The sequence below is a fragment of the Lissotriton vulgaris genome, chromosome 6 (genome assembly GCF_964263255.1).
Source record: "Lissotriton vulgaris chromosome 6, aLisVul1.2, whole genome shotgun sequence".
NCBI classification, from domain to species: domain Eukaryota; kingdom Metazoa; phylum Chordata; class Amphibia; order Caudata; family Salamandridae; genus Lissotriton; species Lissotriton vulgaris.
The window spans coordinates 338160326-338180103 of NC_141694.1; positions in this window are offsets into that span (position 1 = coordinate 338160326).

Below are 19778 nucleotides of genomic sequence, written 5' to 3' on the forward strand. Positions count from 1 at the left end.
ACTTGCCAGGTGGGCACTTTGGAGCGAACATTTTCACACGGCCGCCCAGCCGTGAAGCAAGCACCATCCTGATACTCCTGGGGGCCACGCAGCTCGGTATCCTGCCGGGTCACGATTTGGGACAGCGGCTTGGGATTGAGGGCAAGTTCCGCCAGCGGAGATCTATCCAAGTTCTCTACAATCCAGCAGTGTGATTCGTGCACCCATCCAGGGTTTGAAAAGGACACTACAGTTCCCAGAATGCTCTCGGGCATGGAAAATTTAAAGAACTGTTAGTGGACTACACGCACTTCCTTTGCCACGCCTCTGAGGAAGAAGACTTTGCTTCGAAACGCGTCAGGCGGATGGCAATTTAGGGCTGCAAGGGTGCAGCTAGCGGGACTCTGCCCATACCCAATAAAGGTCTTACCTTCACAGCTGTTGTCGGAGTGCTACTTGCCAGGTGGGCACTTTGGAGCGAACATTTTCACACGGCCGCCCAGCCGTGAAGCAAGCACCATCCTGATACTCCTGGGGGCCACGCAGCTCGGTATCCTGCCGGGTCGCGATTTGGGACAGCGGCTTGGGATTGAGGGCAAGTTCCGCCAGCGGAGATCTATCCAAGTTCTCTACAATCCAGCAGTGTGATTCGTGCACCCATCCAGGGTTTGAAAAGGACACTACAGTTCCCAGAATGCTCTCGGGCATGGAAAATTTAAAGAACTGTTAGTGGACTACACGCACTTCCTTTGCCACGCCTCTGAGGAAGAAGACTTTGCTTCGAAACGCGTCAGGCGGATGGCAATTTAGGGCTGCAAGGGTGCAGCTAGCGGGACTCTGCCCATACCCAATAAAGGTCTTACCTTCACAGCTGTTGTCGGAGTGCTACTTGCCAGGTGGGCACTTTGGAGCGAACATTTTCACACGGCTGCCCAGCCGTGAAGCAAGCACCATCCTGATACTCCTGGGGGCCACGCAGCTCGGTATCCTGCCGGGTCGCGATTTGGGACAGCGGCTTAGGATTGAGGGCAAGTTCCGCCAGCGGAGATCTATCCAAGTTCTCTACAATCCAGCAGTGTGATTCGTGCACCCATCCAGGGTTTGAAAAGGACACTACAGTTCCCAGAATGCTCTCGGGCATGGAAAATTTAAAGAACTGTTAGTGGACTACACGCACTTCCTTTGCCACGCCTCTGAGGAAGAAGAATTTGCTCCGAAACCCGTCAGGCGGATGGCAATTTAGGGCTGCAAGGGTGCAGCTAGCGGGACTCTGCCCATACCCAATAAAGGTCTTACCTTCACAGCTGTTGTCGGAGTGCTACTTGCCAGGTGGGCACTTTGGAGCGAACATTTTCACACGGCCGCCCAGCCGTGAAGCAAGCACCATCCTGATACTCCTGGGGCCCACGCAGCTCGGTATCCTGCCGGGTCGCGATTTGGGACAGCGGCTTGGGATTGAGGGCAAGTTCCGCCAGCGGAGATCTATCCAAGTTCTCTACAATCCAGCAGTGTGATTCGTGCACCCATCCAGGGTTTGAAAAGGACACTACAGTTCCCAGAATGCTCTCGGGCATGGAAAATTTAAAGAACTGTTAGTGGACTACACGCACTTCCTTTGCCACGCCTCTGAGGAAGAAGACTTTGCTTCGAAACGCGTCAGGCGGATGCCAATTTAGGGCTGCAAGGGTGCAGCTAGCGGGACTCTGCCCATACCCAATAAAGGTCTTACCTTCACAGCTGTTGTTGGAGTGCTACTTGCCAGGTGGGCACTTTGGAGCGAACATATATATATATATATATATTTTTTTTTTTTTTTTTGCACAGCGTGCCGGTAATCCTGGGCTCAAACTGCACAGCGGTCCCTCCCTCAAAACCGGCGTTTTTGAAGAAATGAATCCAAGATTCCTGTCCACCCTCCAGGGTACAGAAAAAAGGTCGGGACGCTCCGAGATGTTCAAAAGTGTTAAGTGTTTCTTTACCAACAAAGGTTAACAAAGCCGACGTCGGCTTTGTTAACCTTTGTTGGTAAATAAACACTTTTGAACATCTCGGAGCGTCCCGACCTTTTTTCTGTACCCTGGAGGGTGGACAAGAATCTTGGATTCATATATATATATATATATATATATATATATATATATATATATATATATATATATATATATATATATATATATATATATATATATATATATATATATATATATATATATAAAATATATAAACCCATGCTTAAAATTCTTGAAAAGGTTGCAAAATGTGTATCAACAATGTCTTTGACACATCAAAATGATGTAGTTGTTCAACCAACTGTTCAATACATAATTATAATACAATGGTTTTTATGTACTCGTTTTGCATGATAAAATTCACATTGATTTTGCAATGCAGAACCTGCTTAGGTCAAAATATGACTACTGTCTGGCAAGCTGCATAGAAACTCTGTCATTGTTCTTGGCACACACATTTCATTTTCAGTGCAGCTGGCATGAATTCAGTTAGCAGAACAATTTGCGAAACATTTTACTTCTATTTTTACCAATGTATCTTTCATGCAAACATGAAAGATCAGATATAGGAGTGATTTATCAGTGTTTGCATCAGACGCATCTAAGTATTACCCTGCAATATGTAATCAGGGCATTGCCTCATTTAAACAACACTGTCTCATAAAATATGTCAAATATTACCCTTCTCCTGGCATTCTCGCTCTGATTTTTTTTAATGTCGTTTCTGTGGGAGACTGGAATCTTCATATATTGTCTTTCTGAACTTTCCAAAGTCACCACACACACAATCACTTGTAATAATTTTCTTTAGACTAGTGATGTCACAACTGTGAGCATGCAACTTTAACTTTTAATTAACTGACTAAAAGCACTGAAGGTCAAAATGAAAAATATATCGATCAAAACAGATGCTGCATTCATGCACAACCTCCCAATGCATTGTTTCCTGTAACATCTTTGAGTTTATGAGCAATATTGATCAAGTAGTTGTGTCGCACTTGCACCATACAACGGGGAGCAACACAACTACTATGTGTGATTTATCAAGGCACTCCTGAGTGTCGTGATAAATCTGGAGTAACTCAATGCAGCGAAAATCACAGTATTGCCTTACTCTGCCCCAGGGAGGTGTGTCATCGGTGGTGTGTGGCTGTTCCCATGCAACACCCATGGATTTTGACCCATTCTCAGATATACCCATGATAGACCAGAGAATGCACCAAAACTGTTGCGTCTCCCCAGGTGAGGCATAACAAATAGAAATACATGAATTTATCCTTCTTATTTCATCTTTCTATTTCCTATTTCCAATTCTGCAGCACATATAGAAAGATGAAAATGCCTCACTGTATTGGTTTTGTGTAGCAAGGCGTACCTTCCTGTGCAAAAACAATTGTGCTTACAAATAAGTTTCCACATGTATGCAGATGACACGCATATCTACATCAAAATCTCATCTCTAGAAGTGATCAAAACAATGAATGAGGCTCTAAAGCTAACTGTACAATGGCTTGCTAGCAACCAGCTCAAGCTGAATGCGCAAAAACACTGAATTCTTGCTAATTCCCCCTCCTAAAAGTTCAACTGACATTCAGGAATGGACCAACTCCATCACCACCCTAAACTGCACCCTGACCATAGTGAACTCAGCCAAATCACTAGGAATCACATTGGACAAGAACTTGAATATGAGAGCCCACATCAACACACTAGCCAAAAATGCAAGGTTTCACCTGAGCTACCTGAGAAAACTAAAACCATTCCTAGATACATCGGACCTTAAAATGGCAGTTCAGGCACCAGTTATTTCTAGGACCGAGTATGAACGCTCTACACTCTCTGGACTACCCAAGATCTCAACGGCTCCCCTGAATGCTTTTATCAACTCAGCCTCAAGATTCCTAACAGGATAAAAAAAATTCTACCTTTTTTGGAAAAAATAGGGCCCCTGCCTAATAGGATGAACCCTGGCAAGGTAAATTTGTTTTTTAGAAAGGGAAAGTGCACACCGGGTTTAGTGTATTGTTAATCTGAGAGTAATTTAGACATGTGTTTTACAATAAATCATTCTTCACTCATGTAATTACATGAGTGAAGAATGATTTATTGTAAAACACATGTCTAAATTACTCTCAGATTAACAATACACTAAACCCGGTGTGCACTTTCCCTTTCTAAAAAAAATAAAAAAAATTCTACCACATCTCTCTGCACCTCAAAGCGCTGAACTGGCTCCCGCATGAAGTCAGAATACAGCTCAAATTTGCCTGTGTCACACACAAAGCACTACACTCTAACTCCCCAGCGTTTCGCCCGGAAAATAGCGTTCTCCGGAGGAAACAGACACTCCCGGTCCGCCAGGGCTTTTCTTCTGAAACCTATATAAACAGACAAAGGAAGGCAGTAAGGATTTGCAGGTTGCACTACCCCCAATATACACAGAAGTCAAAGCAAAACCTTATTTGCCAAAGTTGCCCACCTCTTAGGTCCACTGTCTGAGGACCTCAATTTTACAAGAAAAGAAAGAACAGAGAGGCAACAAACAATCAAGTACGGTACATCAAAATAATTTTTTCAAGAGCAATGTTCATAAGCGTTCACAAAAGAATAGTAGTCCTTCATTGATGTTCTTCAAATATTTTTATTGCAATCTTTTTAAAGTATCTTGAGATCAATACAGCCAACGCGTTTCACCCAGATCAGGCTTCCTCAGGGCAGAATATTTATAAAAGCCGAAAGCACAAAGGTAAGGCACTCTTTGGAAGGCGCAAGTAGGTCTCTGGATCAGAGTTTCCAACTGTCTGCAAATTATGGTATCCAAGAGCTTCCTATTCTCACTACGAACAGCAGTGTATGCTGAGCAAATAAGTACGTCTTTCGTGGAAGTGGAGCTTCAGAGAAAAGAAGACTTCAGTAGGTATAGTCGTTCTGAGATTTCAGTGAGCTACCGCTGGCGAACACTATGATATGTGTCCCTGGATATTACGAATTTCAATGAGTATGCTGCTCCTACATCTGGCACCCAGTCCCGTTTCTCGTCATCGTCTGTGTCGAAAAAAGTCAGAACGACTATACACACTGCTGTTAAATTGACTGTTCTGAAAGAGCACTCAGAAGCAAGAACAACTTTCTACTCAAAATCACAGTATTTTACTATTTTTAATACTGTGTGCTCATTCCACACTGACTACAGTTATTCCAATCATTTGGGGAAAAGCCCTAGACCCTCAGAAAGATTTAGGTCTTTCCTAACTAATTTTATGAGATTGGTTGTATGTTAAAGAATTCTGGTAACCACTTTAAATGAATAAATAAATACATTGATGAAAATACTGTGCAGTCTACCACAAGTGGAAGTTAAGAGAGTAGTATGAAACAATATTAATATCAGAAGTCTAGGTTTCGGTTATTCAGACCAGCAAAAAAAGTACAAGAAGGCAGTGGGTATTCGGGTACAGGATCACAAAGTTCCCACCACTAGACATGGTCGATCGATCACTTCCTTTGCAATTTGTGACAGGTTTTGCAGTTTCCCATCACCTATACGATGTAATACATCATTCCTCGGTCCAAAGAAGACAGGTCATGTGCAGCACTGATATTAAGCACTGTGAACTGTTTCCCATGTGCTCTTGATGTATGTGCTGCACGCATTTTTATCACAGACTTCAAGACAGTTTCACAAATGCCATCACTTACAATTTAATTAAAATATATATCATCTATAACATCATGGCACCCAAAAAGACACTATATATACTATGCCAACATCCATGGTGCAAGACATGACAGCTTCATCTCAATTATTGTTGCGGTACTGCGTCTTGGTGATGTAGTGAGAGGTGGCTGATTGTTTAGTGTCTGTACATGTGCAAATTAATGTGCATTTGAATTGGGCAAGACCATCAACAGCAATTTCTGGGTCATACGTTGCATGGAACAGAAAATATGCACATATGCTGCCAGACCGAGCGACAGATGTGCGTGTCAGTAATGATGTACAGTAATGCATATCCTTTCAACCACTAGTACTAGACCTCATTTTGGCGACACACCGTACTTCAACAGAGGTAACACAAGCATACATCCATATAATTTGGCATCGCTCAGCAGCCATTTCGACTATTGGATACCAGTTTAGGTGATTGGACCCCAGCTTAGATGATTGGATCACAACAGTAGAATGATCTGATACTCTGCTGATGATCTGCACAAGATTGTATTGTCATGTTACTTTTGACACAATTTAATACATCATATCACACGTTTTGACCTTAACCCAGGTTCCATTCCCTAGACAATGCTTAGATGTCACCCTTTGTGCTTTCCTTGCACAGCATATTGTTGGAATATGATGTAGCTCATCACTCAAGAGAAACCCAGAACAAGCATTCATGCAACCCCCCACTCTCCCTACAAGTCTACCACTCAAATACACCAGCATAAGTGGCCACATCCATTTTGGAATGGTAAAACAAAACCAAGGTATGAGCAAGATGATGCACACAAGATAAGCAAGCAGCCTGGTAGCAAAAATAAATAAATACATACTTTAAATAAAGGGTACATTGTTCCATGAACTTGCGACGCAAATAGGAGCAGTAGGATCAGAGATTTCCTTCCTGCATTAAGATCTTCGTAAGGCAGTAGATAGAATCACCAAAGCTGAAACCAGAGTCTCCCTAGTAGAAGGCACAGTGTTGCCTCTGCAGAATAAGGCCAACAAACTCACAGTCGTGGCGCAAGAACTGGCATCGCGGGCCGAAGACGCAGAAAGTAGGGCCCATCGCAATCCACTTATTCACCCACACAGAAACTCATACATGCAGTCACTCATGAATACTGCACTATCATATGCACTAATACACCTATACAGACACTCACACACCACCACTCACCCATAGAGTTACTCACACACCTAGTCCGTCATGCAAAGAATCAACCACACTACCATTTACTCACCTATATAGTTAAACACACACCACCTCACATATTCATACAGATACTAACACACTTACTCTTTTATACAATTGCTGATACAAGCACACATTCCTCCATATAGCCACTTTCACAATCACTCACTCTCACATATAGTCATTTATATACTCCAATATTCACTTGTACTGCATTTTTCATATGAAGTTACTCACATATGTACCACTGAGACAGTAAAGTCTCACTGGTTAGAGGCGGCAGACCCGAGAGCAGAGGACGGCCCGGGACCAGGGTTCGATTCCCAGCGCGGCAGGTTTCTGGACCAGGGTCAGCGGACTCGATAATTCTCTCGCCTCGGTGCCCACTCTGATCAGCGATCACACTCGGCAACTCTGGGCATTAGCTTGCCTCATCTTCACTAACGGCCCCACCAGACCGCCGGGGATGCCTGGTCTCACCCTGGAGATACCCATTAAGGGACCATCTCTCAGGGAAGCCAGGAAGGGTTTCGCAGCGGTCGAAGCGCCTTGGGACCCTACGGGTAAGTAGTGCGCTATATAAATGCCTATACATTTACATTTACATTTACATTTACATTCACCCACCAACACACCCATACACACACTCACCTACCCATACAGTCCATCACAGATGCACCCTTGAACCCATACACCCAGTGAATCACCCACTCACACATCTATGCATAGAGTCACACACCCCCACCTACCCACACAGACACTCACGCACCCATGCAGATACTCAGACAATCAATCAATAACCCATATAAACACTCATGTAGATACTCAGCAACCCATGCAGCCACTTACACACCAACTAACAGACTGATACAGACCATTACACAGTTTAGTCACTAACACATGTACTCAGTAAGACATGTTTAAACACTTACTTATACAGTCAGTCATGCACCTACTAAATCATCCATACAGACACTCATACACCTGCTTATTCTTCAATACACCTTGGTATATATATATACATATAGAAAAAAAATTTACTCATATGCCGCGTAGCGTCCAAATTGTATTTTACAATTAGTGGGTTTTAAAAGTATTTTACAAATATTATCTACTTTTATGTCACTGATGTTATAAACTGTATTTTACAGCTATTAAGAAACTGAAATGTTGATGTAATCTGAAACAGAAAGACAGACATAGGGCACATGTAAATATTTCTTTTATGTTTATACCTGCACTGTTACTTTAAAAAGGTGTGTGCTTCACAACCATGTTGTCATGTGATCAAGGCAGGGATCTGCCGAAACGCGTTGTGAGGATTTTGGTGGTGTTGTGAGAAAATACATTTAAAAGAACCAAACTGGGTCTGCCTCGTCTTTTTGTGCGAATCCGACTAGAAGTTGCGGGTGGAGCGAGCACTATATATATATATATATTCAAGCTCCGTTCTCCCAGGAATCACAGGGCACTCGTCGGTGGGTGTTCTAACGCGCTGGTAACCACAAACAAATGCAGGCTCAGTAATCAATTTCCATTCTTGAAAAAGATTGAAGCACTCCTGGTAAGTGACAACGTTTTTATTTCGCCAGCAGCAACAGTGATATAGCCAAACGCGTTTCAGGCAAAGTCCTTCTTCAGTGTCAACAGTATACTGCGCGCAGCTCTTTTTGTGTACGTCATCACTGCAAAAAAGTGAAGACGGACTTCAATCTGAAAACGTTCTCAGTATAGTTAGGAGCGCTGGTAAAACGAGACGGCCTTTACATATACAACATATAATGCATGAACGAGATGTAACAGTTTGGGATCGATCCCTATTAATTTCCATAAGAAAATTCTGACAAGGCTACAGCTCAAACGGCTGAACAGAATTATACCAGTTTTGGCAAAATGGTAGGGACTGGTATGCAGCAGTGCCTTTTGTATGTTTGGTGTAAATCCCTCCAGTAGTTCTTGAGAAAACTGAATTTGACATTTTTCACATGGCATTTTCTATGGGACCTTTAGACACGGCTACAGCCCGAACGGCTGAGCGGAATTACACCAAACTTGGCAAAATGGTAGGGACTGGAATGCAGTAGTGCCTTTCCTATAAAATTGATTGTATAACTGACTTATTAAGTATATCTTAGTGAAAACATGTATTAGTGAGTAATGTTTAAAGATGTAAATATCTGTATCAGTGTCTCACTTTGTGTATAAGTGGCTGTATGGGTTGGTGAGTAGATACATGAGTGTATATATGGGTATTAGTTGTTTTTTTGAGTATGAGAATGAGTTTCTGTATGGTTAGGTGGGGGTATTACTTAGTGCACAGATGCATGAATGACTGACTCACTGTTTGTATATGTTTTGAAGACAGCATGTGTGCAGCACTGTATGGGTGGATGAGTGTGTGTATGGGTGTGTTAGTGAGTGAACAACTGTCTCAATAGTATCTTTATAAATACCTACATATGTTTTAAACTATTATATGTGAGTATTGATGTATATAAGTGAGTATGTGTGAGAGTGTGAGATTGGAAGAGTTCCTATATAAATAAGTATGTGTTTCTATAAGTGATTGTTTAAGAGAATACATATGTGTATTTTTCTGTAGAAGTAAGTGTAGTGGTGTGTGTATAGCTATATATGCAAGTAAATGGATGTTTGATAGGTTATTTGCATGTGTGAGTATGTGTTTGTGTGAGTAACTCTATGGATGAGTATCGTGTGTAACAGGATGTATGGGTGTATGAGTACATATGATGAGTGAGTACATGTATGTGTGACTATATTGAACTGTTGGTGAATGAGTGGATGTATATGTAGATGTTGGAATTACTGAACAGGTTGTTGTAACTGATATTGGTATCTCCATTGTTTTGAAATTGAAGTTTCTATTTTTCATAATGTGTATCAAAGGTTATATTACGCTGAGAGGAGGTCTGACACTCTTTCACAAGGAGAATGTCATCAGTGATGTCATCAGTGATGTCACTGACCATGTCATGAGTGATGTAATATTTGACGTCATCAGCAGTGCATTGCGGGCGCGCAAGTTATAGTTAGCTGAACTAACTATAATGGAGGAATTTCAATGGTTTTGTATGAGAGAAATGTCCAGCTAACTATAACATGGGTGAAACCTAAGGTTTTTTCAGTGAATTTCTGAGGTTTTTTAAATGCTAATTCCTAGCTATAACGTGGCTGAAACCTATGGTTTTTTCAGTGAATTTCTAAGGTTTTTTAAATGCTAATTCCTAACTATAACATGCCTGAAACCTATGGTTTTTTCAGTGAATTTCTAAAGTTTTTTAAATGCTAATTCCTAACTATAACGTGCCTGAAACCTATGGTTTTTTCAGTGAATTTCTAAGGTTTTGTAAATGATAATTTTAAAATATACTAGTTATTGTATTTCTTTCTTTTTTAAAGTAATTTCCTACATTTGAATTATAAATGCTTATATTTATGTTATTTTTAAAGTTACATTTCATATTTTTAATGTAAAATATTAACAAAACTAAATTTAAAAAAATGCACTGCTAGTGAAACTGCCTGGGTGAATTTGTAAGTGTTTGTTAGATGCAGATTTACAACACCCTTGTGCCTCTTTTACACGACCGTTGCATCACTTTTCTAACGAAGCGGTAGTGCAAGTGTCATATTCTAAATACCATGGCAAGTGGTATTTAGAATGTGACATATCTGGGAAGTGCGTCACATTGTAAAACCCTGTACCAGAAGGAGACATTCCTACATAGGCGTTACGGCGCAGGAACACCTCCTAAAAGTGGCTGACTTAAATATACAAGATTTCACTTTGTCACTTTTGAGCTCATGCTGTGTCAAAACCCTGCACTAACTTGAAGCAGGTGTAAGGATTGACCAAGCAGTCTGAGCATAGGGCCCCTAGAGCATTGCTGGAGATACGTTCCACTTGCAACATAACTCAAACAAAGCACCACCTTTACAGCACAGATACATCACATATAGTGCCATTTTTGTCCCATGGTACACCGCATTGTAAATACAGCACTTCCATGGTGGTGGTGTCACGGAACACAATAACTGATATATTCCTGGGGATATGCCAGTTATTGTATATGTGCCCATTGGTGTTTTAATGCAGTGAATGGATTACTACATCCCGATGAATGAGTCACTACAAAACTAAAACAACAGTGACAGAGTGTTTGGTGGAAGTGTAAGGATACAAACTGGTAAATTGAACGTATAAAAGACAAATTTGCAAGTACATAGAAGACTGCAACATCGTCTATAAGGGTTTGAAGCAGTCTATGCCCTAAGGCCTATTTTAATGAATGAGTACTTAGGTAGTGACTGGATGATTATAGTTCCGCAAGGAAAGAACCTCTATTGAATTTATTAGAGCCTCAGTTTTACCACAGTATACAGATAAACACATACTGCTGAATGGCTCACTACAATATTGAAACACTTGTGTGAGAATGTTTGCTGGAAGTATAAGGATACACATTGAGGAATTGAACATATAAAACATAAGTTTACTGGTGCATAGAACAGTGCATGCACAATCTATAGAGATTTGAAACAGCCTATGGACTAAGGCCTCTTTTAATCCATGAGTATCTAGATACTGACTGGATCATTACACTTCTGCAAAGAAAGTTCCTCACTAAATTCATTACAGCTTCAGTTTTACCATGGTACAATGGAAAAGAGCATACTGCTGACTGGTTCACTACAATACTAAAACAGCAGTGTCAGAGTGTTTGGAGGAAGTCTAAGAATACAGACTAGGGAATTGAAAGCATAAAACACAAGTTTACAGGTGCATACAAGACTGCATGTATACTCCATATGGATTTTAAGCAATCCATTACCCTCAGACCCACTTTGCATATTTGAAATCAATACAAACATTTAAAGAATATATAACTGAATCTATAAGTGCTTCACTTTTAGTACAATAAATACGTTAGCAGATAGTGCTCAAACCTTTATTATGTTTAAACAATATATTTATTCTATTAACATCTCATAATTTAACACACATTCCAATAAGGTTCATCAGATATGTCATACAGATTAATTCCTTCATTAGCAGTTTCTGAATTAATTTGTTCTAAACTTTCAACATAATTTAATACTTCCAGAAGTTCTCCTTCCAAGCTTTCCTCTTCGAAATCACACCTCATGTCTCCAGCACTAATTTCTCCTTCTTCACTCTCATTGCCTGTGACAGATACGATTAGTTACCAAAATGTCCTGAGTATGAGGCTGTTCTCTTTCCATAATTTTTCCTTTATGTTCTCTCTCCTTGTATAAAAATATAAACAGTTAATTGTATCACTTTTCGTAATATGTAATACAAAACTACTGTTTTCACCTATTGTGGCCTCCAAAAAATACTATATAAATACTATTATCTAATAACATTCCATTAGAAGAGTTTTAGTCCTTTGCAAAGTTATATAAATATAATTACTTATAAGGATATCCTGTTCTTAGCTTTTCTTAAATTTTGAAACTAGTCACTCCTTATGACTATAGGAAAAGACTCAAGCTGTTATAGTAAAATACACAACTAAAAAATGTATAATATGTCTATTCACCTTACCCATTCCAAAATACTAAATATGTCTTACTAAATGCAAAAGATACTATTCATTGTCCAGAATAACACTGTGTATCTGTGTATATTTAGACATCATTATCACACTACTTTGTGAATACTTCATGTGTTTACTCTATCTCTATTCCTCATCTATAACTTAGTCTAACCCTACTAATTACCTACCCCTTCGGCTTTCGAACTAGCCTCCCCTCTAGTATTTATCTGCAACCTTGTAGCTTACGGTTCTTTATTTTTCTCACTGCTTATAACCTATAATTACCTAACATTCATTAACCTAGTCCTCTCAGTTTATTGTCTAATTTTTATACTATTAATTTCCTTGTGTTCTTCTACTAACCTTTCTTTATGCAGTTGCTTGATATCTATTCTATCAATCCTTGAATATCTTGTGTTTTTCACTAATGTTCCTTCTTAATTCAAAAGTCTGTCTAGCATTCCTTACTCAATGTGTTCTTTTACCTTAATACCTTGCTTAACACAAATGTTATCGTTTCTTGTTTTAAGTTATAGAAAATACATTGAATACATTCATTATTGTCTATAAAGTCAGGTAAGTTTACTTACTCACTAACTTGTAATACAACATTCTTTAACTCTCTCAGAAATATTTGCACTTTCTCTTCAGGAATGTCTAAGGAGCAATTGAAAATGAGTCTGAATTCCGAAACGTCTTCGGTGAAGTGCGCAGTCGTTAGTGAGCGCACGCCTCAGCAAGAATTCCCCACAAGTCTGAGGTAAATGACTAGATTGCTACCAAATCTTTCAGCCGCGGCCCGTGGAGGGAGTTGCGGTGGGCAGGCGGGGCGGGGGAGGGGCATGGTGGGGTGTGATAAACAATGGAATCTGGATGATTGCAGGTAAGTAAACAATTACATTAATAAAACGAATTTCGTTCCGTGCCCTGCATCAAAGGCTCAACAAAGGCCATCAAAGATTTTGACTCTGGGAATCATTATAAATCCCCCTAAGCAGTCCTAAGGGATCAGGAAGTCCTATAGCAAATAGCAAACTTTCCTGATCAATCTAAACACTCAATCTACACACATATACAAATAAATAAAAAATAACATTTATTTACACATTAAATTAAAAAAGAAAAACACTTTTATATTGCTTGAACTTTTGCACCCTTTCAAACTGACAAAACTTTCAACCCTTCCCCCATTCCACAATCTGCCAGTTACCATAGAAACACTTCAGGGAACACCTAACTCAACACACCGGTGAAAAGTTCATCATACATTGTTGCAAATGTAAACAGCAAGTATGCTTGACTTGAGAATATACCAGCTTATCTTATGTAACGTTCTGGTCTATCAGTTTTTCTTAACCAATTAAAATAAGGCTTTTATAAAACAGAAACATGCACCCTAGTTTTCTTTAAAATGTTGTCAAACAACCAATCATTTCTTTTTTTTTCAAAACTGCATGTTGTCCACCATTTTAGAAAAATTCTACTTTTCAAACTGCCATTTCATTTACAGACACCATCGGAGTGCATCCAGACCTCTCTTCAAAATGCTTACAGTGTGGATTGTGGGACGCAGCTATATTTTCTGGAGTCAACGGTACGCACAACAGAAAAGAATTCTCAAAGACCTATGATTACCAAATGTAGACATTAAATGGATTGGACAGAGAGGATTAAAGTGGCATCAATTGATGCCATTGGTGAAATCCTTTTTACATCTCCAACACCCTGACCTCATAATTGTGTACTGTGGTGGCAATGACCTAGGCACTTTGACTGGGGTAGGTCTACAAATGCTTATGAAGGACACCTTTAGAGAATTGATGGCACTTTTCCCCCAAAACTGCCTTTGTCTATTTAATATATGCAAAAGGCAGAAATGGAACTGGTCCAACCACTATTGTCAACACATTGAAAAGCGAGGAAACATGTGAATAAATCTGTTTCTGCCTTTCTCCGAGACTATCGAATGGGGTCCATCTACCACAACAATCTGCATTTCAATATGCATGACATCTACAGGCGAGATGGTGTACATTTTACAGATGAGGGGAACAGAGTCTTCCTCATAAACCTAAGACTCTGCATCGGTACTTACTTGTAGGTACTAATATCTCCCAATAAACACAAGGGTTCTTTTTAGAGCCAAACAACACATAAAGAAATACACTTCATAAATATCTAAAATTATTTTTATTTTTCTTGCTTACGTACGCTTACTGGACGACTTCCAATATTCCAGTTGCACGTCATCCATACGTACATGGTACACGTACGATAAATCTACCATATAAAAAATAACCTTTATCACTAATTTTCTATAATTCCCGAGGTTCCCATCTCCCGGGGCTCAAATCAAGGCCTTCACGTCCCAGCCGGCTCCCCACTTCCTGCGGGAGACGGCATTGCTATTCCTCACAGAGAGCAGCTTACATGCTTCCATTCTAATTTCAAACATGATTTCAACAGTTTCTTATTTATAAAATAATATAGTACTACACGCTAAAGCAGAAAAGTTGACACAATTATGATAGAATACAAAATAGAAAAATATATATATACTTCTACACTCAACAAACTCGTAAGCAGAGTACACAGTTTAATTTAAAAGCACCCTATCGCAACTAGTTTTTGAAACACATTGTACAATAAAATACGTCACAAAATAGGCTACATACATGCTGATTCTATAACGTCACATAGAAAAAAGAAGGCCACTCTTACGCTACTAGGAAAACACAACAAAATTACAAGACCCAAACTTCCATTGTAGTGATTTCTTAGTTGAAGGTCTAGTTGTCAGAGAGACACACACTCCCTCATGGCTGGTATTTACCCACACCACACCCATCCAGCGCATTCGTCACTACACACATGACCCTATCTATACAAAAGACGGAGCACACGTGTTGTACGCCATTTTAGAGTTGTTCCCAAACAACCAAACAAGTGGCCCACTACTAAATGCATGGCCTCTTTGGTCACTGAGTTAGTAGTGCCCGAAGCGCTGAGCGGGTCAAGAACTTGCGAGAATGATGACGATGGGAGCATGAGTATGTCATTAGTCATAGAGATATCAAGACTCAGCACCATATATGATACGTCTTTGTTGGAGATCGTGACTACATCATGAAGAACCTGTCGTTTCCCCAAAAGGTGATCAGTGACACTTGAGTACGCACCAGAAGGAGTCAAAGGGTTGTAGCTGACTACATACAAAAATGCGACTTAATATTTTAGACGAACGCACTCCGATATTATGTATTAATTTACATGTATCATTTTTTTCGCAATAGCACTAACGTTTTTATAATTGCTGAAATGTCCGGAATATATTCACAATACAAACAGGGACATATTATCAAGAACCGGTGTTAACATTATCGCCATTTTATTGGCAGGAAACTGCCAATAAATCAGCGATAATCTGCTTGATAATTCGCCCTTGTTAATTCCCAGAGAAGCCCATGTTAACACCAGTTTCCTGCCGATAAAACGGCGAATATTTTATCACCGGTTCTTGATAATAGTCCCCCTGGTACGTACAAATATGACAATGAACGTCTATAATACCGCGATAACATCTAACTCTAAATTATTATAGCAACAATTATCAATCATAACATCTTTCTTTTAATTCCTTTTAGATGCACAACTTCATTGGATCATGTAACAATGACGACGGCAATAGCACAAGGTGAGCAAAGAAGCTTGTTTCTGAAACAACAACTCATCTGTAAAAGGAGACAATCTATGGTATGCAGCAGGCGCGCAAAACACACACTGGGCTAACAAGGCTTCAGCTAGGATGACATACCTTCCTGCGCCCACACAGTCGCACTGAGTACGTCACAGGTCTTTTAAAGACATTTTGCTTGTTAATGAGGCTTTGATGATCCCCCTGCATAAGCCCCTGCGGCTCCACTCTTCTTTTTCTTTGAACTTAAGCCCCCCAAAATATTTTTGACTGTGGTTGTGCCTCTGGCTTCACGCCGTGTGTGTGTGTCTCCCACGTTTTAAAGTCCTTTTTCTCTTTCTCTTTCTTCCTCTCTCACATTGTTTCTCTTCCTTTTTTAAAGTTTTCGACAGTACTATCTCCACTCTGCTGTATACAACCTTATCTGGATTGAAGTAGTTAACTATCTTGATTACAGTGAATACTTCATCCACACGTACAGCACCATCTTTCAATCACCCCACTAGGTGACAAAGAATCGAGGGCCATATTATCAAGCAATGGCTATACATTATCTCCGCTTTTATCGTCAAGAAACTGCAGATAAAGCGGCGATAATGGGCTTGATATTATGCCCTTGTGATTTCCATAGCAGCCCAGTTTCTTGTGTTAACCTGGGCTACTATGGGAATTCACAAGGGCATGTCACCCAGCCCATTATCGCCGCTTTATCGACAGTTTTCTCCCGATAAAAGAGGCGATAATGTATCGCCCGTGCTTGATAATATGGCCCTTTTTTCCGAAACAACAACAAATTATTTGTGAAAGGAAAGACTCTGTAGTCTGCAGCACCTTCACATTGTAGAAATGTATAATTACCTCCAACAAGTGACAACTGATAGGTTACAACAGTCTGACAAACAGATGTACAAGTTTATTACACCACTTTTCTGTCACTTTTAACATGGGGAAAGTGACGCAAGGAGCTTGTAAACCTGCGTCTGACTTTTCAAGAAAAACTCTCAACTCAAACTCAGCGACTCAATGGGCTGCAACAGTATAAGTTCAGAATATTAAGAACCCACATTAAAATTCACTCTTGACAGTAGTTTCGCAACTGAGTTTACGATGATTAATCAAAATGTCCTTTTGTTTCCTTCACCAAACATCCTTCAGAAGCAATCACGGCCTATCGAGCAGCAGTCATGGAATTCTCTGCAACGTATTGAATATACTTTGACGTATAGAAGAAGAGTTCAAGTCAAGTTATAAAGTCCGATGGCCGCACTGTTTATACAAGGTAAGAACAGCAACCTACATATACAATGCCTTCATAGCAATGCATTAGAAATAAGTCTGCATCTTTACAATCCCGTTGTGCCACTTTTCTGTCAGTAACTCAGTAGACACTTCCATATAGACACCACTTAAAGGCGGGATTATAACAGAAGTGAATTGTACCAGGCACACTGCACACGTAAAACCGTAGAGTTACCTTGACTTGTAATGCTTCAGCTCATTTACTCACATCTACATAATTCTAAACTCTAATTTTCTTTTTTGTTTTGAAGATTACCAATCGGATATCTTTTGGAGTCCATTTCACAATTTGTTTATAATATTTTTATTATTTTTCAAGTTGCTTCTAATAGATATAATTAAGTTTTGTTTAGAGTTATTGTTTTAATAAAATGTAATTAAAAAACTGCATACTACTAATGACGGTCCACAATAAAAATAATGTTGAAATACTATAGTAAGATATTCAAGACTAGGATTGAAAACTACTGAGTTATATTTCCTCTGGATAGACTACAACTTACAAAAGAAATCAAAATAATACGAAACAATGTGTACCACATTTACAAACCTCATTCCACATTTTCCCGTGCAAAACTTACTCCACTACAAAATTAAATGTGTGGACCTCAATCACGCCCCTCAAACCACGGAAACAATCACCCCACAAAGATTTCTATATTGTATGAGGAGCTGTGTGGCCCTCCGACTACTGCCCTGGAGTGCACGACGCCCAGACCCGGTTGCTGCAGTGTCCTGGGGGGAACAGCCATTACAATGAGGTCATAAGCACGCATGATCATCACCACGAAGCCATTAGCACGCATATAGCTTTACCACACATGCCTTTACCACGCATGCTTTTAAAACTGCTATGCATTCACCACGCATGATAAACACATAATCTTAATAATGTTTTTGTGTTGACGGACACACGTTGTAATGGCTGTGGCTTACGTCCTTCAAATGAGTTTTTACGTATACGCGTGACCAATTCTGATAACATCAGAGGCCAAGGACAAACACCGCTGTGTCTGTGGCAGGAAATCTCATCGATCACAGAGAAAATAGGAGGACGGTAAAAAGAAATTAACAGATATAATAAAAAGAACAGAGGAAAACTACTAAAATGGCGGTGGACGGAGTATAACATCAGACGCCAAGGACAAACACCGTGGTGTCTGTGGCAGGAAATCTCATTGATCACAGAGAAAATAGGAGGACGGTAAAATGAAAGTAACAGATATAATAAAAATAACGGTGAAAAACTACTAAAATGGTGGTGGACAGAGTACGTAATCAACGTTTGGCGCCTCGGCACTAGGTTTCAAAGAAATATAGATAAAGTATGATTATTAATATATTACAAAAGTACAGCAGAGGATGACACACACGAACCGGTAAAATAAAGCAGCAAATGTAATACCTGAAATAAAGAAAGGTTTGCTTGTTGAACTTGAAGAAAAAGAAAAAAATGTGGGCTTCGAAACGAGGGTGCGCATGCGTAGAGAGTACAACTGCTGCAAAAAAAAAAACGGAAAGTTTTACATACTATCAGAGAAATATACCTCTTTTTTTGACCAGTAAACTTAGGTGGAAATTATCAAGGACCGGTGTTAAAATTATCGCCATTTTATTGGCAGGAAACTGCCTATAAAATGGCGATAATGAGCTTGATAATACAGCCTTGGTATTTCCCATAGAAACCCATGTTAACACCAGAACACGAGCTTCAATGGGAATTAACAAGGACGTATTATCAAGCCCATTATCACCATTTTATCGGCAATTTCATGCCGATAAAACAGCAATAATTTTATCACCGGGCCTTGATAATATGCCCCTAGTTCTCAAAAAGAACCATGAGCCATATTATCAAGCAAAGGCGATACATTATTGCTGCTTGTATCGGCAGGAAACTGCTGATAAAGCGGCGATAATGGGCTTGATAATATGCCCTTGTGAATTCCCATAGAAGCCCAGGTTATGGTGTTAATCTGGGCTTCTATGGGAACTCACTAGGCCATAATATCAAGCCCATTATTGCCGCTTTAGCGGCAGTTTCCTGCCGATAAAAGCGGCGATAATGTATCGCCCTTGCTTGATAATATAGCCCTCTTTTATTTTTTCTTTTAGCCCCAATGCCCCCACGATCCCAGACGGCTCCCCACGTCCTACCAATCTCCTTTCCTACTTGAAAGAGAGAGCAGTTTAACTTGCTCTCTCTTTAAAACAGAAAAACGGTTTGCTGTGGTAAAGTGGGAGCGGCGACGGTATGGTAGAACGGTACCGACGACGGTACTGTCCTACCATACCAACAGCA